This window comes from Arvicanthis niloticus, chromosome 4 (assembly GCF_011762505.2).
Source record: "Arvicanthis niloticus isolate mArvNil1 chromosome 4, mArvNil1.pat.X, whole genome shotgun sequence".
NCBI classification, from domain to species: domain Eukaryota; kingdom Metazoa; phylum Chordata; class Mammalia; order Rodentia; family Muridae; genus Arvicanthis; species Arvicanthis niloticus.
In genome coordinates this window covers 84,461,754-84,487,339 of record NC_047661.1, presented here as the reverse complement: position 1 = coordinate 84,487,339, position 25,586 = coordinate 84,461,754, and the positions used below count along the sequence as shown (strand labels likewise).

Here is a 25,586-nt window from a genome sequence, read left to right as displayed (position 1 = left end):
AAGCAAGCAGAGGAACATGCAATTACCTGGTGAATTCAGGCAAATAAACAATTTACTGACTCTGGTGTGCTAAACCCCTTTCATGTGTCTTTGGAGGGTGTGAGATGGGACACTCAAGAGCACATCTTCCAGGCTGGCTGGCCATTAACCTCAATTTCCAACCACTCGAGTCTGCCATGCCCTCCCAAACTTGGAATCTTTCTGAGGGGTCATTACTCCAGCACCCTAGGGAAAATGCTCAATTGCTCCCAGCTCTGCCTCCGCTGGCACCAGCTGACCACTAAGCAGCCCCATTCTGGGTTCTGCATGCTGAGACTCTGAGCCTTCTTTGGTGTCTGCAAGAGCCTCCTTCCAAGTCCAAGAGTGTGAATTCTGAGGTGTGGAGAGGAACTGTTTGGGGGCAGTTCCTCTGGCAGCTATAAATCAGCTGTCTTCTCTCCCCCCTCCTCTTTCTTTTTTTCTATATACTTCTTTTAACCCTCTCAATGCGTGAGACACAGCCCACCGTAGACTGTGCCTAATTGAGGAACCTTCTCATGGCTGGAAGTCAGCCTCTTTCTAAGCGTCCACTGGGACGAACCCAGTGAGGGAGCTAAATATAGAAAGGGCTCCCTCCTCCCGCAGCCTCCCTGTCCTCATGGGCACTGGCACAGGCGAGAATCAATGCTGCGCTTGGCGGTGCAGACAGCCACCCCTGCTTAGAGACCCTTATCTGCACCTGCCACCGATTGGCTCTGATAGACCCTGACACACTGAGGACAGGAAGTCACCATGGCGACCTTACAAAGCAGACAGAGGGAGAGAGAAGGCAGAGACTTAGCAGTGTGAGGCTGACTCAGGACACTTCGAGTTACCAACCTCACAGGCTCCTAGCTGGACAAACAGTGGTCCTGTCCCTTTACCCTAGCCACTGCAAGACATTCAATAGTGTAGGTCAGGAGTGGCCCTGCTGGCAACTATGGAGGAAGCAATGTTATTCACACCGGAAGTCCACGGCATTCTTGGGACTCTTCTGTGTGCCTCCGAAGAACACCAAGAATGGATGAATCAGTCCCTGCTCATCAGAGCCTTTCATGCTAAAGCAGCCCAAATGACTGATTTAGAAACTGCGTGGTCTTGTTCTTTGAGTAGATTTCTGAGGCACCCCTCAGAGCAGGCCCAGGTCTTCATTATCTCCACACACACCCTTTGATTAAGCATCTGTGACCACACAGTGTGGTATGCTGGATACTGTATCAAACTGAAGTGGCCAGAGCAGGATGTGGTGGTGGGAGACACTTACCCAGAACACTCAGGCAGTGAGCAAAACAAAACCATTTGTACCATCACCTCAGCAACTATTACAACTCTGTGAGTAATTGCTACAATTCTAACTGAAATATGAGCACAGGGGCTATGCTACCTTTTATAAGGACCCCAGTGACAGAAAGATGTAGGGGTTTTCTAGCTCCAAACCTGTAGCATCTGAACCAGTTTGGGATTCTTAAGTGCAGATTCCCTGGACCTCATTCTAACTCAGAGATCTGATTCCGTGGGTTAAATCAGCCATTATATGGGTCCTCAGGTGACTATGTCATACAATCTTCCTTGGGTCACTCCTGAGACTGCTGTTGTCCTGGAGGCAGGTGGCACTCACTCTCAGCAGGCCTCTGGGTACCCTGGTTTGTTCAAAGGAGCAGTGAGACTGAGCCCCATCCAGCCACCAAGAAGCAGAATCACGCAATCCTTTGGGAGGGAGCCTCAGCTTCTGACTTTGGAAGGTTTGTTGGGAATCACAGTAGTACATACCTATAATCCTAGCAAACAGGTTGAGGAGGCAGGATGGCAAGTTTGAGGCCAGCTTGGGGAAAAAAATTCTTCTCTAAGGAAAGATGGCAGTGTGTGTGTGTGTGTGTGTGTGTGTGTGTGTGTGTAGGGGTGCTAGGGAGTATCCTAGGGTGATTCTCGTGTACAGTGTTTGCATCGAGACCCATACAACAGAAGAGCAGGGTCAGCAATCACTACCCAGGTGGGAAGCAGGGAGGCCATCCACTGTTTGGCCTTTCTTTTCAAAGCTCGGGCTCCTTTATTGCTCTGTGTTCTTAGGACTATAAGCTCAGAAGAGGCTACAGAGCCATGTATTTATGCAAAGGCTTTAGGGAGCATACCCACTTCCTTTCCTAGACACTTAAGTCTGAAAAAGAGCTAGCAGTCCAAAATAGGGTGTGGTGATTTAAGGCTAATGAGGGGTATAAAGCATCTCCCATCAATCCCCCAGATTCGGGTTTGTGGCATCACCATCTGAGACTGTGAGTACGTTTTACTACTAGGTAACAGTGTATCTTGCCTGGCAATACCTGGCTTATGTTCTGGTGCTCATTTACATTAGAACTTTGGGGCTAAGGAAACAGCTTGATCAGTAAAGTGCTGGCCTTGTAGGCAGAAAGATCTGAGTTCAGTCCACAGAACCTACTTTAAAAAGCCAGATATGGGACACATAGTTGTAACCACAGTATCAGCCAGGCAGAGACAGGCTGATCTCTGGGGTTCTTGGGCTGGCCAGCATAGCCTACTTTGGTGAGCTCTAGGCTAGCACACATCTAAACACTTCTGTGTACCTACACAAAGATGAATACACGCACACACACACACACACACACACACACACACACACACACACACATGATAATAATGTAATGTATCATTCTGACACTAGATCCTTAAGCTGGCATGTGAACCTATGAAAGTCTCATAACTTAATGTGTGCAATGGTGAAAAATGGGTAAAAGTAAAACGTTTCTGAACAAGCAATGCCCCCAAATTATTTCCAAATCAAATTTGTAACAGATCTGAGATGGTTCTGGCAGCACCTGCCAGTGTGACATGATGCACTTCAATGTGGTCTTGGTTCTGAACACAATGTGCATGTTGTTACACCGTGCAATATTGCCTTAAAAAACCTCATCTCAGACTTAAGCTTACTGCACGCTATGACTTGCAGTGCTTTTACTGCACAGAAGTAGTTTTGTGCTCTTATAGAAAGGTAATGGTTTAATTACAGAAAATAAAGACTTTAATGTTTTTCTATTGTCATTCCTCAGAGTGCTGATTTGAAATTATTATGTCTTTGGATTGTGTTAGAATATTTGATTTTAAAGATTGCTGTTTAATGGGCCAGCAAGATGGCTCAGCCAGTAAAGGTGCTTGTCATGCAAGACTGGTGAGCTGAGTTCAATTCCCAGAATCTGTATAAAGGTAAATAGAAAGAAATGATTCCCTGGGCATTGGTGGCGCACGCCTTTAATCCCAGCACTTGGGAGGCAGAGGCAGGTGGATTTCTGAGTTCGAGGCCAGCCTGGTCTACAGAGTGAGTTCCAGGAAAGCCAGGGCTACACAGAGAAACCCTGTCTCAAAACAACCAAACAAACAACCCAAACAAACAAACAAACAAAAAGAAATGATTCCACAAAGGTCCTCTGACTTCCACACTTACAGTGTGGTATGTATGCCAGTACATATACTAGACACACACACACACACACACACACACACACACACACACACACACACACCAATAATAATAAATTTAAAGGTTCTAAAATTTCACTTCAAAATACACCAACAATAAGACACTTAAACATTTTAAAACTTGAGTTGCTGACTTGAGTTTCAATAAAAAACAAAACAACTCCCTCCTCACACAAACAAACAATCCAATCTCATATTTGGTTTGAGATTAAAACAAGATTCCCAAGAACTTATGAAACTGCTAAATATACATCTGCTATTTTGCATTGCATATTTATGTGAACATATTCTCAGTGCATCCAGGGATGGCGAGATGGCCAAGCAGCTAAGTGTTTAAAATGTTCTTGTCGTGTACCTGAGTTTTGTTCCCAGCACCCATGTCAGGAGGTTCACAGTTGCCTGTGACTCCAGCTCCATGGGATCTGACTCCCTCTTGTGACTTCCTGAGGGGACAGCACTCATGTGCACAAATGCACACAAAGATACACATGATTGAAAAAAAATAAAAATATCTAATCAATAATAACCAATAACCAAAACCATTGAAAACTCTCTGCCCTTCAGTATGGTACCAAAGACTCATGCCTTATGTAAATTTAAGCACATCTGTCTCATTAGTGTGAAGGTTTGTTTTTGTCTTTAATAAGTGATAAAATTACACATATATTATGTATTTTTACCTAAGAATTATTTTAAGATAAATTTATGACTTGTCATCTGTAAATGTTTGACTGCCTATTTATAGATCTGTATTTTGGAGTTAAATGCAAATTTCTTAGGTAAAAAGGGGATGTAAGGAGATGTTTAAGATGCTGTGGTCTAGGGCCAGGTGTGGTATCTGTGAGTTCAAGGCCATCTTGGTCTACAAAGTGAGTTCCACAACAGTTGGCTATTGCACAGAGAAATCCTGTCACAAACAAACAAACAAAAAACAAAAAGAAGAGGAAGAGGAAGAGGAAGAGGAAGAGGAGGCAGCTGTGGTTTAGACTATGCCAGAGGAGGGAGTCCATCCTTTTAAATCTCCTGCCCTTTAGTGTAGGGTCAATAGCTGGCACTTGGACTTTCACTTGTGGTGTCTGAACCTAGCGCATCTGTATAGTTAAAAGCAAAACAGAACCATTGTCATCAGATGAACCCTGGGAGTTAGCTTTGAATGCTGTCTGGCCCTGACCTGCTTAAATCTCAAGGCTCTGTACAGACTTGAGCCTTGCTCTCCCCTTGTACCTTAGAGATGCCCTGTCAGCCTCAGCCCAAATGGTGTTTAAGGTTTCTTTTGTTTTGTTTTCCTGAGTCCAGATTTACTTATGTAGTGCCCTCCTCCTGAACCCAGTGTGACCAATGTTATCAAGATAGACTTAAGGGGCCAAGAGAATCTGATGGTCAGGTAACTGCCATGCACTGCTATCAGCCCAGGAGCTTTTATTGTCCTCCATGTCTTTCTTCTGACGTGTTGCCTTCCCTGGCCCAACTAGTTGAAACACCCACACTCACTGCTGGCTAATATCTCTTTGTTCTTGGCTTCAGGATTCACTCAGTGAGAACATCTTTGACCTCCTCTCCTGTGGGCAATTATTTATCCAGCGACCTGTTGTACTTTGTGGAGCACACATGCTCAATAAAAATCCATGAACCGATAAGAAGAGAGAAGCCCAGCCACAGAGAGAAGCCCAGCCACAGAGAGTAACCCAGCCACAGAGCTGAGCTCAGAGTCCTCGGGGTTGTTTTTAGAGGAAAGAGCACAGAATGCTTTTTATACACATGTGCAAAGTCACAGTGGGGGGGATGGAGGGGAAAGCTTTGCCTCCAGGTGCCCTGCGATCTCTGGGCATTCACATCTAGGGCACTGCCTTTGTGTGGGGACTGGTCTTGTTGACTATTTTCATTAGCTGATGAGAAGTCACTTAGGTGGTTATATTTCTGACCCACAGATACTATAAGCTATTGCTTTATTGTTTTAATGAGTTAAAGTTTGGAGGTGTTTTGCTATGGAGAAATAGATGCCTGGTTAGCATATATCATTCATGTTGCTTTTGTGTGCACACAAGCTGGGGCACCTGAGCGGCCTTAGGGCAGGCCAATAGACCAGGAGGGGTAGCTATGAATCCTGAGAAGGCAAACAGCTTGCTGGGGCCCAGTCTGTACTTTAAAAGATCAAATCAAAGGTACTCTGCCTACCTTCTTCAGCCATTCTGATGTGCTCTGGATCCCACCTCCAGAATATACTCCTTGTCTTAGGACATCATTATCTTGAAATTCAAGCGCTTATTTCTTTAACGCACGTAGAGCCGTTTCTCTGGACCAGCTGTGTACAGAACATGGTTTCTGCATTTCACAGCATGGACAGAGTTGGTATTTGCACAGTTCTTTCCCTCTACGTGACCCTGAATGCATCTTGAGGTAGGACACCCTTTCTGCACTGCTGGCTCCCCATAACACCCAGCCCACAGTTCAGCATTCTGCAAATATTTAGTAGTTCAAGAGGAGGACATGAAGGATTACCTGGCAGAGGCGTTTTAAAGATGTATGCAAGGATAACAGTAGGGGAGTCTAAGAGCTATTTGACTGACATGGGACATCTGTTATATGTCTGGGGCAAGCAAGACCTCCCCACATTAGAGAATTTAATTCTCAAAGAATCTGTTTATGAGGTAAACAAATTTCCCACCTCATCAGTCGGTACATCAAGGCTGAGAGAGGTACTCATGGGACACAGTAAAACTAATAGTCAAAGCTAGTGGATTGGTCTGAATTAGTTCACTGAATCTGAATTCTCTAAGATGGAAGCAAACAAAATTTAGGTAAAGTGCTCACACCTACACTTGCAAGCGACTGTGTGGCAGAGCCATCAGTAGAGTCTGGGAGACTGAGTCTGGTGCTGTCATTTCATCTTTTCTGTAACATCATTTATTCAGTGAGTGTATGGGGAGCCGGGAGTGGGGAGTGGTGTGCACATGTGCTACAGTGTGTCTGTAGTAGAGAGAGGGCATTTGATGGGGTTCAGTTCTTACCTTCTTGTAAGGGTCTCTACCTGCTTTGCCATGTCACTGGCCCTGGCGTTGTTATTCTTAGCAGTGAGAATATGGTGGCAGCACTGTAATTACAGGTGAGGTGTGTGCTCAGCCCCACTCTGTGCCCACCACTGCTCTCCTCTCCCTGCTTCCTCTATTCATTGGAGTTTCCCATATGACCCTGATTTACTTTTTTTTGAGTCATTCTTTGGTTTCATCTAATCTCTCCTTTTTTTTTTCTCTTCAAAAATGAAGAAGTCAGGGTTGGGGAGATCCCTGGTACTCATGTAAAATCCAGACACAGTAGCATACATACATCTGTAACTCTGTCACTGAGGGTGGGAGGACACGAGACAGGTGGATTGGAGCTTGATGGCAGCCAGTCTATCTAATCAAGCACCAGGTTCAGTGAGAGACTCTTGTATCTAAAAATAAGGTTAGGCAGTGATTGACAGAGGAATACACTCAGCATTGACCTCTGACCTCTACATAGGCATACACATGTACAGGTGTGCACATATTCATAACACACACATGGGGTGCAGGGGGAGATCAAAACTTTCTCCTAATCCATTCTCTGGGGAGCCTTCCCCATCAGGCCTATTAACCATCCTGTTGCAGGGGACAGACACATGTGCAGAAAAGGATGAGGGAATAAAAATATTAGTAATTTTAAAAAATCCGTAAGTGACAGAGAGCTTCTCAACAGACTAAGTTTTGGGTTAAAATGAGTCTAAACTCCAGTCTTGTGCTGTTTTTCTCTTTCTTGCCTCCCTCCCTCCCTCCCTCCCTCCCTCCCTTCCTTCCTTCCTTCCTTCCTTCCTTCCTTCTTTTCAGTAGGAGAAACATGTGAGCTGGCCAGTGACGAGGAGGTGTCCATTGGCATCGGTGGAGTTTAGAATCCTGAAGGCAGCTTCTCAATTCTGAATTAACATCCTTTCTTCCTGGGCACAAGAAGGTCTATGTTTCTCTCTCCTCCTCCTCAGCCCCACACATGCTCTTTCATGCAAGTCAACAGTCCTGCCCCACAATAGGTGTGATTGCTTCCCATTATGTTGTCATGGCAACGCCCATTGCCATCTGGGGGGGTGGGGAGGTGGCAGCGGAAACAAATGAGTGGCCAATCAGGCTTTCCAGGAAAGTCTTTCCCTGATCCACTGCTCACTGCCAACTGTGGAGGCCGGATGGAATAAAGGGTGGTGTAGGAGGGCCCCGCTGATGGGCACAGTGTTGGCAACCCTCCCAGTAAAACTGAGGAACAGACAGAGGGACACTTGGTGTTAACATGGATGTGCTGACTGACAGATTATTGACCTGCATGAGGAGGGAGACAAATGGTCAGATGGGGTGCATAGGCACATTAACACTTGAATTGTCATCCTATTCTTGGAAACTTAGATGAAAGGGGATAGAGCTGTTTTCTGTGCCGAAGGTTACAAGCCCCACTGTCACCATGGTCCTTGCCTTTTTTCCTACACCTCTGGCTACAAATGACTCTCCTTGCAGGATCTCTAAGAGTCAGGAGGTCTGGTTGACAGACATGCCGTACTTTGAATGCCCTGCCATGAGCAGCTGTGTAGTCTCCGCTGGCAACAGCTCTAGGCTTGTTTTTGTTTTCTCCTTTAGGACATGGGGGGTCATAGGGTCATAACAGCACGCCCTTTCCAGGCTTGTTGTGAGGGCAGACTGAGGTAACAGCAGGCTGGGTGCCTGCTCCTAATAAGCACTTCATGGATTCCAGCTATCACTGCTGCACCTGGCCACAGATCTCTGGGCTCTTGGTATGCTGTACGGTTTCCCATCTCCCTATTTCAAATCTATGTTCTGGGGATTAAACACAGCAGGAGTGAACTTCTGATAGCCTGGGAGCCAAATACAGCTTTCCACTGCAAGACATTTCCAAAGTCAGCCATCTCCCTAAGAAACAGAGCCACTGGATACCTTCTCAGAGCACCTGGGGAGGTGGGTTAGCAGCTTGAGATTCCTTTTTAGAATAGCTGTTGACACCATATTACCTTGTACTGTGTGGTCCCTTTAATTGCTTCAGAAAGGCCTGTGGATGGAACAGGCTTTAGACTGAGGGACACCATCATCCTCAAGTAGACAGCAAACCTGTGTGAGCATCTCTCAGACTTGCTCCTGCCCAGATAGTCTCTCATCACTGAGCCCCTGGGGCATTCTGATCAAGAGCTGGGAAGACAGCTGGCCAGATCAGGCAGTTGAGGTCCACTGGAGTAATTAATCCTAAAGGTTACCAGTGCCGGTCCTGCTGGGGAGCAGGAATCCAATTACCCACAGTGACAGCAGCTTAGTCCCCAGGGACACACTCGTCTGCAGGGTGGCTGGACAACATGTCTACTTGAAATCTTCTTGACAAGCAAGTCTAGCTTCGCCTTCTATTTCTTCCAGCCACCTAACCTGGTTCAGACCTTAGCTGACTGAGACAACTTTGGGTCACAGGACAAAGGATCAAACTCTGAGAGACTGGGCCAGGGCTGCTTTTTAGAGGCCTTCTGGGAAATGCCTGTCTCCCCTGTCGAAACAGAGACCACAAGAGCTGAGCCAGACCTAGAAGATAAGTCAATAGTAGGAGGGAAAGAGAAGCAATGAGGGACTCCAAATGAGTTTACTTGGCCATTAAATAAATATGCAAAATTATGCAGATGGAAAAATGAGCATATAATTTTCAATCAATTGCTCTGGCATCATCTGAAACAGACCTGTGGTTCTGGATAAGGAGAACATTGGGAGAGAATTCTGGCTCCCTTTCCTCCATCAGCCCAAAGAATGCAGGGTAGGAAGCAGGGAGGGCAGGAAGGTGGGCGTGCCCTGGAAGTGGTGCTGGCTTGGACCATGATAAGCTCAAACTCATCTAGAACTTCCACCCTGGGCAAATGTGAGATGCAAACCAAGCCTTTCGCATGGCAGCCACCAGGGAAAGGCATTTGACTTTTGTAATGCAAATTGGCTTCCTGGCTTGAAAGAACATGATTAAAATGATATGTTTCAATGTGGGAGCCAGACAGCAGATTTGGTATTGGAAAGCAGCAGCAGCTGCTGCTTACGCACAGGGGTGTCTACAAGGTGTACGGAGGAGTAAGAAGAGAAATATTTGCTGCGGCTTGGAGACTCCAGAACTTGTTCATCGGCAGAGGCCATTCTGCTGGGACATATAAACCCAGCCACGACTGGGGTGTGGGAAAGGCAGAGTGCTTCCTCTCTCCATCCTGGGAAGGGTTCCCTTCAGTCTTAGATTGACCATTTCTTCATCCATTCAACATTTATTCAGTACCACTTCCATGTGCCAAGACAGGCAAGGAACTGACAGTTTAGTGAAGACAGCTGACCAGGCCTCAAATAAGAACTCTGCCCTTTACAAAGAATGTTTCTTGGTAAAATGACATCGGCTCTCTGTGACTTGGTTTCTTCAATTTTGCAATAAGGAGACATGAAAGTAAATGTTATATTACAACACATTGTGAGGACCCAGTTTATCTTCTTGTCTTTAAACAACTAAAATGCCATGGAGCATATGAAAAAGGATGCTTTCTAACAATGGACAATAACCTCCCCATTCTACTGCCATTACCCAATTCCCAGGCTTGGCACAAGGAAAAGAAACTCAAACCAACACAGCCCCAAATTTTTGGAATTGAAGCAGATGAGAAGGCTGGAATGCTCAAAGTTGACACCAAAAAGTGCTCTGGAGATCTGAAAGTGTTCTATTAACATACTGATTGGAACACACACGGAGTAAACCCTATCAATCAGGAGACAGAACCACTACAAAGCAGTATGACAACCTCCATAGCTGAACCAGGGCTTAGAGTTAATGATCCCAGGGCCAGAATATCTGAGCCTCATGGTAAATTTTCAAAGTATCAAATAATTTTCAAAAAGTTACCAGATCAGATAGATAATTTTGGTTGTCAACTTGATATACGTCTGAAGAGGTAAACTTGACTAAAGACTTGCTTCTATCAGATTGGCCTGTGGGTGTTTCCTTGATTGCTAACTGATGTTGGAGGACCCACTGTTCGGTGAGTGTTATCATTTCTAGGCAGGTAGACATGGGTTAATATAAGAAAATAAGTTGAGCTCACATTTGAAAGTGAGCCAGTAAGTAGCATTCCTGCATGGGCTCTGCTTCAAGCTCCTGCCTTGACTTCCGTCTACCTGTAAGCTGAAATAAACCCCATCCTCCCCAAGTTACTTTTGCTCATAGTATTTATCACAGCAACTCACAAGAAACTGTGGATTGGCCACCCTATGTAATCAGACTAAATTAACCTCAAACAAAAGGAGACACTAAATGTCTTACTTTGGCTTTAAAAATATCAAACTGATCTCAATGTGTATGCCCTAACAGAACAAAGCCCACCAGTCTAGCAGATGATGATGATGATGATTATGATTATGATGATGATGATGATGATGATACAGGGCATGGTGGCACAAAACCATCATACCAGTAACTGGAAGGCTGAGGCCTAAAGATAATTACTTAGAGGTCAACCTGTACTGTATAGTGAGTTTGAGGCTGCTTAGCATGATATAGTAAGATCCTGTTCTAAAAAAAAAAAAAAAAAATCAAACCAAAACACTACACAAACAAACAAATATACCAAGAAAAAGAAAAAAAAACCTGACTGGTAATCAGAAGAAAAATCAATCCACTAAAAATGACTCAGGCATGACAAAGGTGATAGCAGAGGAGAATGTTAGAACTACTATAAGGAACGTAATATGCATGCTCTAGAACAGTAGATCAGACATAGCAGAAGAGTCGGCAGTGTGAAGAAATAGAAATTTAAATATCTGAAAGCAAGCAGCAGGTAGAAAAACAAAAAGGAACACAGCACCAGATGTAGGATATTAACAAAGACTCTGACATGCATGCAATTGGAATCCCCTGGCAGAAGGGGGACAAAGAAAAAAAATTGAAGAAATGACTAGAATTGGCAAAATCTACAAATCTACTGATTCAAGAAACTTAATGATTATTCAGTAGGATAAAAAAAAGTGTATCAATAAAGGTACATTATAACCAAATCATTGAAAATCAGTGATAAAGAGAAAAGTTCTTGAAATTGGCCAGTTGCAAAGGGACATTATATAATATGGGATATAAATGGGAACCAAGACAAGGTGGCGACTTCATTGTCAAGCAGTATGCTCGCCAGAAGACAATGATATCTGTAAAGATGGACAGGAAAAACTGTCAACCTAGAATTATAGGTCAAGGAAAAAACTCAGAAATGAAAGTAAAACAAATACTTCATATTAAAGTTGAGGTAATTTGTCACAACTAGATCTGCCTATAACAAACTTAAAAACAAAACAAAACAAAACAACCCAGTTCTCCTAAGAAGAAGAAAATGATCCAAGTTAGAAATTTGCATCTTTTCAATGGAATGAATATCACTGAGAATAGAAGATATGTGAGTGAGTAAATCAAAATACATTTTCACTCATTTTAAAATTTTCTACAAAAAATGTTGTCTATTTAGAGCAGAAAGTCTTTTATTGTAGGATTTCTAAGACATAGTAAAAACATAAATGTATCACAAAATAAAGAAGGTAGAAAAATATATAGTCATACGATCTTTTATATTGCACACAAAATATTATAATCTATAAAGATAGACACTGATATGTTGTTAAGTATATTATGTACAACAGAAGTAAAAATCACAAAATAGTATGATTAAACTAAGCTATATCAGTATTTCATTAAATATAAGTGGCTTAAAACTTTAATTAAAAATCAGAGGAGGTTATCATATTGGAAGATAAATAGCAAGAACCAGCTACATGTTCTCTATAAAAAAAAAAGCATTTGAGATATGAAAATATCCATAAATTCAAAGAACAGGAAAAGATACACTAAAAACATTGATCAAAACAAAACTAGAGATTCTATACCAGGCAGATTTCAGAACAAGGACTATCATGCAAGGCACAGAATATTGTGTGATTAAAAAACAAGTAACTGCATCAAAGGAATATGACAATACTGATTGTATATGCACCAATAATATGGCTTCAAAATACAAGGAACATAAACTGATAGAAATGGAAGGCTTCAAAACACAAGAAACAAAATGATAGGAACGGAAGGAGAAATGAACAAACCATCACTAGGGTTAGACACTGTCTTCCATCAGCACAAGTCAGAAGAGGAAGACTGAAAATTGGTAGGGTTGTAGAAGCTGGAATAACCCCATCAACCATCTTAGCTTCATTGACATAAACTGCATAATGCACAGGTGCATGTGTGTGAAATCATTGACCAAGACAGGTCATATACTCAGCTATAAAATCAGTCCTAATTTATTAAAATGGACTAAAAGTGACAAACTCTTTTCTTCAACCACAAAAGGTCAGTTAGAAATAAAATTTAGAGAGGTATCTGAAAATCAGTCAAATATTAGCAGAATAAATAATATATAATATAATAAATAATATGGATAAAAGAAAAAAAAATCACAAGAAAAAAGAAAAACCTTAGAACTGAGAAAAAGAATGAACCCACGGCACCAGAACTTGCTCCTCTGTAAAGCTAAAGGGGCATTCAGAGGTTAACTTATGACATCAGATAATTTACTATTAAAAAAAAAAAAACACTAAAATCAATGATCTAAGCCACTTCCTTAAGAAACTAGGGAATAGATAATTAAAACCAAAGTACCAGCAGAGAAGAAATAATAAAGATTAGTGAAACAGAAAGCAGAATGCAAAAACAAATGTAACCGAAAGCTTTCCTTATAAAGGTGGATATGAAGGCCTGCTTCCGCCATAGCCTCTGAGTACTTCCAAAGGGTAAGAGTAGCCACTGAGACGGTTCAGTAGGCGAAGGTGCTGGCAGCTCCAAGCCCCATGTGGTGGAAGGAGAGAACTGAGTCCTACACAGTATTCTCTGAACGTTATGCAGTCACTGTAGCACAAGTACTCCACGTAGAAACACACAGGAACATGCATGCATGCATGCACATACAAATACATAAGTAAATGTCTTTAAAAATTGAGAAGAAATGACTCAGCCATTAAGAGCGCTTCCTGCTCTTTGAGAGGACTCAGACTTGGTTCCCACACCCATATAGAGCCACTCACAGCCACTTGCAATTCTAGTGACAGGGAATGTGGACAGCTTCACATCTGTACACACATGACATACATACAAACATACACACACAAATAAATCTTAAAACAAAAAAGCTGGGTATCATAGAAATAAAAGCATCTTCATACCAATAAATCTGCATGATGAAGACATTTCTTAAAAGACATTTCACACAGCCAAAACTCATCAAAAAGCAACAAATAACTAGAAGAGCCTAGGTCTCTATTGAATAAATGTATTTCTACTTTTCCATCTTTCTCCAAATTCAAGGAACAAATCATCAGTAAACTCCATAGTAATTCTTCATTGTGTAGGTCATTGTATCAAAATGAAGCCTGCACTCATTTCAGTAGATGCAGCAAAGGCTTTCAGCAAAATCTTATACCCATTATTACCTAAAAATACAATAAACATTAGCAAATTTTATCAACTAGAAAATAGGTATCTACAAAACCCTACAGCTAGCATCACATTGAAAACATCCGTTTTTAGCACATCTATCCACCATTGTGGTCTACACTGCACTGAAACAGACAACACAATAAGGCAGGAAAAGGAAATGAAAAGCATTGGATTAGAAATGTAGATGGAACACGCTCTCTTTACTGGCAGACTTCCTGCTCATCCATGCAAGTCCTCCATTCCCAGGGGAAGCTGTAGTGATCACATTATGAGGACTGGGCTACAATTACTTAGAATAGCTCCTGGTACCCGATACCTATTCAGCAGATATTCTGCTACTGATTCAAATTGTGAGAGAACTGAGACCATGTTATGGGGGGGGGGGGGTCTGTTCTGGCTAAAGGCAAAGCTGAGAGAAAATGCCTCCTTGCCTCAGAGACAATCATGAGGGTATGAATGGAGAAACATGACCTTTCTCATTCCTCCCTACAAAAGGTTTTGCTCTCAAAATTATCTATAATCCTTTAGTGACCTTGGGAAGAGATAGTGCAGGGAAAACTATCTCAAAATGGTGGACAGAAGGCCAGAGCAGGGCTGTCACCCTGAGGGCACCAGGTGTGATATGAGAAGGCATAGAAGAGGAAGCAGGTCTCATGGGGTAAGCCCTGACATGCCATGGTAAAGAGGTGGATTTTGATCTAAGCACTCCATTTTGTTTCTTACGAAAGAGGGCTTTAATTCAGACTGCTATTCCTGAAGCAAGCCGTGTGCACTTATATACTATCAAATACAAGCCTCTCACAATTATAGTTCCTCTGGTAAAACCCAGGCTGGAGCCCCTCACCAAGAGTCTTATCAAAGAATGAACTCAGTGAATTATTGTGACTTCTCTGGTGTCTCAGGGCTGGCAGGACTTGGGTGGATTTGAAAGAAGTGAGCTCCTGTTAGGAGCTCAGTTGTCACTATACCAAGAAAGCATAGAGAATAGTTTAGTAACCTGGGACTCTTCTTGAATTAGGTTATGTACACCCCCCATCTAATAATGCATTTGGCAGTCTACCTTTACCTGTATGAACTATTCCCCTCATTTGCATCGGGCTACCTGTATACCCCTTCTGAACAATGGGATACATTTCTCCTCTCTTTAATGACCATCAGTCTTGGAACAGTTTATCTTAAAGCATACTCACGAAATACCCAAGCCCCAGGGTAAGAGGTCCCAATCTAGTCTGAACAGGTATGAGATATGGGAACTAGAAGGCAAAACTGTGTCTTCAAATGACCATTAGGGAGAACCCTGATTTATTATCTTATGCCTATGCATAATTGGGCTTGCATAGGATTAAATCGGAATCTTTATGGGAATGGACATGCCCAGTAGAAAAAATATCACATGACCTTCTTCTATCAATCAAAAGAGAGAACCACCTTCATTGTGTCCCTTAGTAGCCAATCTCCTCCTCCTCTTGAACTCCAGAAACTGAATCGCCAAACAACAAGCAGAGGCTGTGAGCATCTTCACTCATGTGGCCTGCTCGAATGCAGTGATCTTTTCCATACATAGCTTTAAATAAAGTTCCCTTGCTACTTTTGAGAATTTGGACATTTACTTTAAGTCCTTGAATAAGAGGGCATGGACCGAGAAACAGACAACCCTACCAGTAACAACCTTCTCTCTGATCTCTACTTTTTCTTAGGAAGACGGAGCAAAGGATAGTTTTGCCCCGAGGTTCCTGGAACAAGATCAACCTGCTGTTCTGGGGATCATAAGAGGGGAATCTGTCTGAACCCTCTGAACAGTTCTCTGAGCCCAAAGAAAGTGCCCAATCCCTGCTTATGTTTCAGTCAGACCTAGGACTCACAGCAGATAGGTTAGAAATGAACCCCGTGGGAGGGCAGGACAGCAGCCCCGTGGGTACTGTCAGCACGCGAGTCCTGACCCAAGGAGGGGAGGTCGCCTTCCCACAGCCCGACCTTGCACATTCCTCCCGCATCTCTGGGAAATAATCACACTCCTCGCCCTGAAGAAACACAGTCAACAGATTCTGGTTTCCTAGATACGCCAGAGGCTTCTAAAAATAGCCAGGCAATGACAAAGCAAATTGGCATATGGACTGCAAATAATTCCAGTACCAGCTTGCTTGGCAGGCTCTAGCCTCCCTGGTGGAGTGCGGCCTCCTCTTCCCTCCCCGGTTTCTGAAACCGGCTATTGCCGCGGAACACCCCAGTCCAGACAGGAGTTGGAGGGGCTGCTGTAGCCCCGCGTCTGTCCACAGGGTTGGTCAAACCTGGGTCCTGAAGCCACTCCAGACATTCCTATTTCTCTCCTTGCCCATCCAACGTGCCCTCCACTTTCCCATGTTCAAGCTGACTATTCAACCTAGTCTAGCTAAGTCCAAATACCCAACAGCTCTGACTGACGTCCCCAAGCAACCTGTCCCATCCTTCATGGCAGCAGCAGGGCTACCTTGACCTTGCCACTCTGGATTTTCTCTTGACTAGAATAAGACACTGTTCGTTAAAACCCTTTCATTTGCCTTGAGTATGCTTTAGGCTCCAAGAGGAAGGGCACCTAAATAAATGCCCTTCCTGTCTAGGGCATTCCAACCTTATCTCTTGCATGTGGTGGGAAGCTGACTGTGTGACCAGCTCCTCGTGGGACGGCACACCTGGTGCAGGAATTCCAGGGGCACACGGGTTCCTGACCTGAAGCGGGATGATTAAATATGCCAGCCACTTTGCTAAGTGATTCTTCTAGTTGTCGAGATTGTTTATCATTCAGCTTCTATAATGAGCCCACAAAGGAGCCATTCTTATCTCTATTAACATATTCTGTTATTCTTACCATGAACTCTGCAAACCGACCGAGGGAAGCAGCTTACAGTCACCATGGAAGTGAGACAGTTTATAGCTGAGAGTTGTGAGTACACTTGGCTTCTACTGCCCCATGGCATCAGGGCCCTAGACTCCCTCTACCCACCATAGCACCCTCCACCAGTTGGTACCCAGAACTGCATTGAGAGAACTATTTATACAGTTGAAGACTGGATGAAAGGCAGAATGAGGAATTGAGAATGAGGAAGCAGGTAGCTAGAGTGTGCCTTCAGTGGCCTGTCTCTGGCATCAGCTGGTTTCCAACTAGATCAAATGTTGGAGTCGAGGTTGTTAAGAAGGGAGAGCCACTCTTAGAAGGGGGAATACACTAGTCATAAGAAGCAGCCGGAGGAAGGGAACTGGGAGGGAGGGGTATGAGGAGAAGAATGGAGGATTTACAATCAGGTGTGGGAAAGGACAGAAGAGATGTCCGGACAGCCATGGAAATGAATGGAAATCTGCATGAGGAGGTGGGGGGGGGGGGTCATCTTTAGGATGAGACTGAGACCTGGGATAACCCAAGAATCAATGGGGGTGACTTTAGCTGTGACTCACTACACTAGGAATATGGAACATGAAGAGGCCACCTCCTGTAGCCAGTCAGGAACCTCAGTGGAGTGATAGGGATACCAATCTACCCACAAAACTTTCAACTCAAAAGTTATCCTGTCTACAAGTAATGCAGACATGGGGGAGAACAGACACTGAGGCAATGGCCAACCAATAACCGGCCCAACTGGAGACCCATCCCATGGGCAAGCACCAATCTCTAACACTATTAAGGATATTCTGTTACACTTCCAGACAGGACCATGTTGTCCTCTGAGAGGCTCCACCTAGTAGCTGACTCAGACAGATACAGACACCCACAGCCAAACAGTGAATGGAGCTTGGGGACTCTTATGAAAGAATAGGAGGAAGAATTGCGGGCCCTAAAGGGGTTAGGAACTCCACAGGAAGACCAACAAGGTCTGGACCCTTGGGGCTCTCAGAGTCTGAACCACCAACCAAAGAGCATATCTAGGCCCAACTGCTCATATGTAGCAGATGTACAGCTTGACCTTCATGTGGGTCCTGAACAACTTGAACGGGGGCTATCCCAAAAGCTGTAGCCTGTACATGAGATATGTTCTACTAGCTGGGCTGCCTTGTCTGGCCTCAGTGGGAGAGGAAGCACCTAGCCTCACACAGACTTTAAGTGCCAGGGCAGAATATCCAGGGGGTCCCCCACATGCTCAGAGGAGAAGGGGGGCATGGGAGAAGAGTTGTGGAAAAGGGTGATCAGGAGGGGGACAGTGAGCAGGCTATAAAGTGAATAAGTAAAAAAAAAATTAATTAATTAAATTTAAAAACAAGGGGAGGGAGAGCCAGGGGTTTTCATTTTCAAACATCTCTGGAAATGCAGGGCCAGAGAGAAAGGAGGGCCCTATAATGCAGTCTTAGCCGTGAGCAGTGGCTTCCAACAGTGGCTTCCTGTTATACTTACCATCTCTGATTTATCCCTGTTATTTCCAACATCCAGTCACCAACTCTCTGGATTAAGTTTTCTCTGTTTCAGACATTCAGAATGAACCAGGTGGTACATGGTTATAACCCACGTACTTGGGAGGCAGGGGCAGGAGAATCACTATGAGTTCAAGGCCAGCCTGGGCTACAGTGTCAGACCTTTTTCTCAAAAAGCTAACCAAACAAATAACAACGAAACCCAAATATTCCAAACAACCTCCTCTGTTTTCTAAGTCAGAACTTGGACTAGATTGAATGCTGTGCAGACCCATACAGGCATAGCTGGAATTCAAGTGCAGGACACTGAATAAACTACTTTCATTTGCTGCATCTTAAGTCAGAAATCATCTAGGTCCCAACTGATTGCTTTACTCAGGCTCCAAAATGAGGAGTGACTTGTCCAAGGTTACTATCTAATTCATGGCAGAGTAACTAGCTCAATGGACAGCCCCTACCTCCCAGCTTTCCCACTGGTGTTTTTTCTCTCTGATACATCAGCTCCTTGCTTCCCATTGGCCTTTGATAAGTCCCTGCTTCTTTGAACAGCTAACTTTGCCTCCTTGTCTTGGAGCTAAAAAGTATCCTAGCCTTACCCTCCTGGAAACTGTTGGGAGATGGCAGGCTAACCTAAGGCACTGAGCTCCTGCCAACATCCCTAAATGTCTAAACCTATGATATCAGGGTGGTGGTGGAGAGGGTGACATTAGGAAAGTGCCTATGCAATAGATGTATGCACAGCATTAGAATAAAACCCTTAGTTCCTGCATTTGCCATGAGGTTATCAAGGCAGCTGGAAAACTCATTGAGGCTTTTCTGTCTTAAAGCCTTAAAGCCAAGAAATGCTCATAGGCAGCCCTGATTTGTCCAAGATGAGCACAAAAGAGGTGCCTTTATTGTGAACTACAGCCTCTTTAGCATCTTTAATTCATGAGCAGGGTAGGGTGATCAGGGAGACAGCAGGAGGAAGAAAGGGAGGGCAGGAGGCATGGAGATGAGTCGCCCAGAGTTAGAGCAAATTGATATTCCAGCCAGGTCCAGCATAGCTAAGCAGATTCAGTTTGTTCATGAGGAAAGGACACACACTGTTGTCAGGAATGGAAGAACTCTACCTACCCACCAGACCACTGTGCACTGGCAGCACTGTTTAAGATCTATCAGCTGTTACTTCTGTATGTCTTTCCATCTGTCCATCCATCCATCCATCCATCCATCATCCATTCACCCATTCCTGCATCCATCCATTCCTGCATCCATCTCACCATCCATTCACCTATCCATGAATCCATTCATCCATCCCTGCATCCATTCCTGCATCCCCACATCCATCCATCCATCCATCCATCCATCCATCTATCCATCCATCCATTCCTGTATCCATCTCGCCATCCATCCTCCCATCCTTGCATCCATCCAACAACTGCCCAACAAGTGTAGTCCAGAATTAACAGTGAATTTTTATGTTCAGAAAATTTAGGTTTAAATCTGCCCTCTGCTCCAGAGTCAGCTATATGACTTTGGTAAAGATATTTAACCTCCTTGTCCTAATGTCCTTCCTTTACATGTGATAACAACACTCAACTAACATCATTAAGAGAGTTAAATTAATACATGCAGGGTCCCAGAACAGTAATTGGATTACAGGAAGCGCACTGAGATATTGATAGCTACACTGGTTCTGAAGACAGATCTGAATTGAAGTTCTGTGTCTAGAAGCTGGTAGTTGAATGGCTTTAGACAAGTCACTTGATCTTTCTGCACTATGATTCTTCACCTACAGGATTTTCTGCTTTGTATAGTAGTTGTGAGAATCAATGAGATAGTGATATAAACTAAATGTTCAATGGAATCTTCTGCTGGTCCAACAGCCCAACTCTTAAGGCTGATGTCTGTGAATGTCCCAGGCTTATATACTCAGGACTGACGACCACTGCAGGCTTCAGATGAACACTGGTACTCAAAGCATGAGACTTGTCTATGCCTAGCTCTGTGCTTAGCTGTGTAACCCCATGCAAACATGTCTAAACTTACAACAGCAGATTCTCCATTAGCAAAACTAAGGTGCTAGAACCCTAAGGGTTTCTTTTAGCTCAATCACCCCAAAAGGCACGTAACATTGTTCCAGCCTCTCTATCTCTACAGTCCCGCCTTGTCTTGAAATCAGCGTGCAGAATGGAGTGGGAACAGCTCATAGGACAGACCAGCATACAACCTGGCTGAATGTCAGTGATACCCGGCAGAGGGCTCTCCTGGCCTCTCATCACTGCCTGCCCACAGAGTCATGCTGGAAGTCTAAGACCAAGTACATACAGGTGGCCACATTCTTCATTCTGTGTCTCACCTCACTCATGGTAAGAACTTCTGTTTGTCTGGCTTGTTTTGAGCAGTATCCTTCAGGAGTTCCAGGACTTAGGAGCTTGCTATGCACCTGTCTACCCTCAAGTTCAGACAGGAATCCCACTCAGACCACTGGAGGTGTATATGTGATCTTCTCACTTCCATATCCCAAGTCCTAGTCTCCACCGTTCTACTATCCAAGGCAGCATCTGGGTGATTTATTTCTATGCCATCAGCTAGGGAGGCCACACCTGTTTGTATATCAGAGCCATCCAGGCCTATGACCTTATTCTGCATACTCCAATAGAGAAGGTTCTTGGGGCCCCTATCCTGTAGCAAGTGATCCCTGCCTACCTGACCCAACCTCCTGAAGGCACAAATACTCCTTTGAGTGATGGCATAGGAAGTCTAACACTGTCAGAGGACAATGAAGCCCAAGAAGAATTTCTGAACTGCCTCTCTACTGTGCCCCAGGGCAAGGCTCACCAGCACAACCTGCATCAGGCTGTTCTTGGTACATGATCAGTTGCAAGCAGATGGCCTACGTTAGCACTAGCTACTGAGGGTTACGCATAATGCTTCCATCCTGTCTCTGTCCCTGCTCATACCCACTTTGCAAAGGCTCTCCAAGTACCTGTGTTCCAGGCATGGAGAGGAGCTACAGTAAAGAGGTAACTACAGTGAACAGCTCCTTCCAAGGAGCCCATAGTCTGGAAGAAAAGATCATGGATATATAAAGAAATAATTTCAGCAGTGTGTGCTAAATGGCATGCTTTGAGAACATGGAAGTTTCTGGAAAACATTATGCCTATAGACTCAGGAAGCAGAGGCAATGACAAAGGCATCATTAGATTGCCCGAAAGGACTTCTTTCTTTGTGCTCCAGCTCATGGAGTTTTCTTTCATGGTTGTTAACATGTGCAGAGGGAGTTAAGTCACAGCCTAGAAATCGGGGTCTTGGAGTTACCCATGGCCAAGGAAGGGCAGAACCACCTCAATATAATGGCCAAAGGTCCTTGTGCTTAGAAACGCCTTCCAACCAGGACTTTGTCAAGCTTCAAGATCAGGACAAAAGTGGCCTTAGATGGCCTTGGTCTAGGAGGAGCTGAGATATGACTATGGCCACTATGGGCTATTTCAGGGCATAGTATTCTTAAGAAGTCACAGCCTGACCTGTCCTCCATGTCCAGGCTCCCTTGCACTTGATTCTTTAATTTCCCTGGAGGGAACATGTTCTGCTTCTGACTATGACCCTGAGAGGGACAAGAGCATCCTGACAGCCCTGTCCTCCTTGCATGTATCTCCACTCTGCCAGGGAGCACTTCTGAGAGAAACGTTCATGGAGCCAAGCCAAGTGAAGGCAATCTTATCTCTAGCTCGTGGGCTACCCAGCATGCCCAGGGACCGGATTCAGAGGTCGGGTGATGCTTTACTCTCTCCTCAAATGTCCCCTTGATCTCTGTACCCAGATGAATGACAGGGATCCAGATGGGACAAGGACAGGTCAAACCAGCCTCAGTCTATGTGCACAGCTGTCCGTGCTTCTGTTGTTACGGCAACAGCCTCTGGTGTGGACGGTCACAGCTGCCAGTTTCTGTGAGACATGCTGATCAAGATTCATCCCAAGCAAGGGCCTGCTTAGGATCCCAGACTAACCAGTTCCTCTGGAGTATGAGGTCACTTTTGACCCAAGCAGCTGAGTCATGGTTGTTGAAAAAAGGCAAGAGTGCCCACCTGACACGGGGAGGAGCTTTCCATATAGAGGCAGGTCAGAGCACAGGGATTCTGGCCAAATCATACTTTCCTGGCCTAGGCTTGTCCCTAATCCTCTGACTGGCCAGCAGTTCAGGACCCCAAGGGAAGAAACTGGGAGCTATGACGCTGCTAATGCAGATCTTGACAACAATGGCTGACTTGCAGCTCACACTCCATCAGTCACTCTGCCATGAGCTATACACTTTAGTTCATTCAATTCTCAGGACATTTTTCCTATTGCATTATGGGCAGTGCAAGGTGATGGGACTGGTTCAATACGACCCAGCAGTAGACTCTAGGTCTAGAAGAAGCCTTAGGAATAGGACTATAGAGCCTGAGTTCTTCCTAGCACATTACACTCTCATTACACATTACATTACATTACATTTAATGTCAGGCAGGTAAACATCCTAGTGACTAACAGAAAAGGTTCTGGGGTCAGAAGCCAGCAGACACTGGTTCTAACTGTATGACCTTCAAGACCTGCCTGGGGCCCCTCAGCTAATGGGATTAACAGCCTGTAAGTGAGATTAAAAACAGCTGTCTAAAGAGGTAAACTGGAGGCTGGCTCAGGTCTGTACTCTTTGCACTCTGGAGGACTACTACAAGTTTGACTACCTTGCTAGCCTGACTACATCACAAATTTCAGGAGAGCTGGGCTACGTGAATGCATAAGTGAAACCCTGATTCTAAAAAACCAAAACCAAACAAAAAAAATGACAGGTTAAAATATGCAAATATCTCAGTGGTTTAACTTCTTGATTCCTTTGGGTATATACGCAGTAATGGTATGGCTGGAACATATGGCCCTGTTTTTAGTTTCTTGATGAACATCCATAGAAATTCCTGTAGTGGTCAGACTAATATTCCCACCATCTCTCTGTTTACAATAGCAAAGTCACAGGACCAACCTAGATGCTGTTCAATAGATGAATGGGTAAAGAAAATGTGTTATATATTCACAGTATTCAGCTATAAATAAAATAAAGTCATTTACAGGAAAATGGATGATACTAGAACTCACCACGCAAGGGGAAATAAGACAGTCTCAGAAAGATACATACCGTGTTTTCTCTCATACAGAATCAAGATTTAAATATGTGCATAAATTTGTATGTATATGTGTATGTGTGTGCACATGTGTATGTACTTGTATGCATTTGTGTGTGCGTTTGATGGAAGTAACTGGACAACCACAGCAGGGGTGGAGGAAGTCAAAAGGAAGGAACAGAGGAGGACGGTGGTGGAGGACATGCAGAATCTGGATGTAAGGATGTGGATGTGTGACAAGAGGGGGAATTGCTCAGGCAGTGGGAGGAGCCAGTGAGGGGAGCAGAGATGAGTGGGAGTAGAGGAGAGCATGCGCAGAGCACAGTGATGTCTGTGTATGAAACGTCACAATGAAACCATTATAGCTTACACTGAAGATTAATTTAAAAGAGGTAAAAACACAGTAGTTTTCTTACTCCAGAATTAGTGACTATTGTCCCACAAGTGTGTAGTAAGGGCTTTTCTGATGTTCTTGCCAATACCAGATCCCTAGTTAGGTGGCCTGGCAGGTCATTTCACTCCTGTCTTGCCACCTGGGAAGCAATGGGGACATCTGAGGTCTAAAGCATCCTCTGAGCAAGCCCAGTGGGCAGTGGAGAGACGGCAGATTCTCCTGGTCTGCACTTTAGAACACCATCAGAGAAATGCATCGAGGCACCCACACATCTGCACAGATGTGCAGTCTACGATGTGCCAGTGCAGCCCTCTCTCCCAGGCCCTAGGCACTCATCATTTCTTTTTCCCAGTCATTTGTCCTCTCCATACTACTCACCAGCAACTGGCAGAATATGTCTTATTAACCATCTCCCCCAGCTATGCCACAAATTCCAAGAAGGCAGGAGCTGTCTTATGTTGGTCACTGCTAAATCCTCAGCTCCTAGAACAGAGCCTAACATAGGAGGTGTAAAGTAAACACAGGCATGAGAGGGAAGGAAGGAATGTGAAGTAGACTTCCAGCCTCCCCACTTCCATGGGCTCCCACAGTGCTCTCAGCTGTTCTCCTCATCTGCTTGCTCCTTCACTGCGTGGCTTTGGAAAAACATGATTGGGTTTCCAAAGGTACCAGAAGTCTATAGACGAGGGTACATGAAGGGCTAATAAGAGGCTTATTTGGTACTGACGGAGTGCCTGGCCCTGTGCTGAGCCCATTATGCACATCAACCATATTAGCTCTTTTAGCCCCCATCCAAACCTGGTAATTTCTAGTTCACAAGGCAGAAAGCTGAGGCCAGAATAGCTAATCAGCTGGGAGCTCCAGACCAGGAGCTTGGTTCTGGAACCTCATTTGCTAAATTCTTTGAACTCTGGCGGTACCCTCACCAGCTTCTTCTCTTCTCCCTCACTCTCCTTTCTCCCCAAAGGCCATTCCACACATTCTGTACAGTCACCCAGCATGGATGTGCAGAGAGCTACAATATGCCAGGCACTGTTAGCCATCAGCTGTCCTCAGAGGGAAGAGTCCCTTCCCACCTTAGCACATGGGTGCTTCCATGGACAGTCGGCCACATTCCTCCTCACATCACAGCTCAGTATTGGAGGAATGTCTAAGTAGCTTCTGGACTGGTTATCAGAACATGGGGTAAGCTCCAGTCCTGGTGTCACTTGGAAAATGGACCTACCCTTCCTCATGCAATAGAGGAGGGGCATCCAGAGATGTTATGCTAGGCTTCCTTTGCCCTACCCTATCTATCTTCTCTCCCAGTCCTAGTTTCCCCTTCCTTTCCGCTGATCTCAAAATGTCTTCTTTTCCTAATTATTATATATACTAATTATTTTCATTTACATGCCTAGCTTACCATTTATATCTAATTATTGTGTGTCTCTGAAACAATTATGCATACCATTAAAGCTGTATCAGGGTAGCTGTGGCGAATGTTATTTAACTTCTGTACCAGATGATTTGTATATGATTCATCTCCACGCTCTATGGCACAACAGCTCCCTCAGCTGAGCCGGGGACACCAGGGTGGGTCAGACTGCTCCCACTCTTTGATGGTTCATCAGCACAGTAATAAGAGTGGCAGCAAC

At 44.4% G+C, this 25,586-nt stretch overlaps 1 protein-coding gene across 2 annotated transcripts in view; it reads right to left on the bottom strand.

Annotated features, from left to right (window-relative positions):
- Positions 1 to 25,586, bottom strand: part of Kcnd3 (potassium voltage-gated channel subfamily D member 3) — a 211,606-nt gene that overhangs the window by 129,789 nt on the left and 56,231 nt on the right. The gene's annotated exons all lie outside the window — the stretch shown is intronic.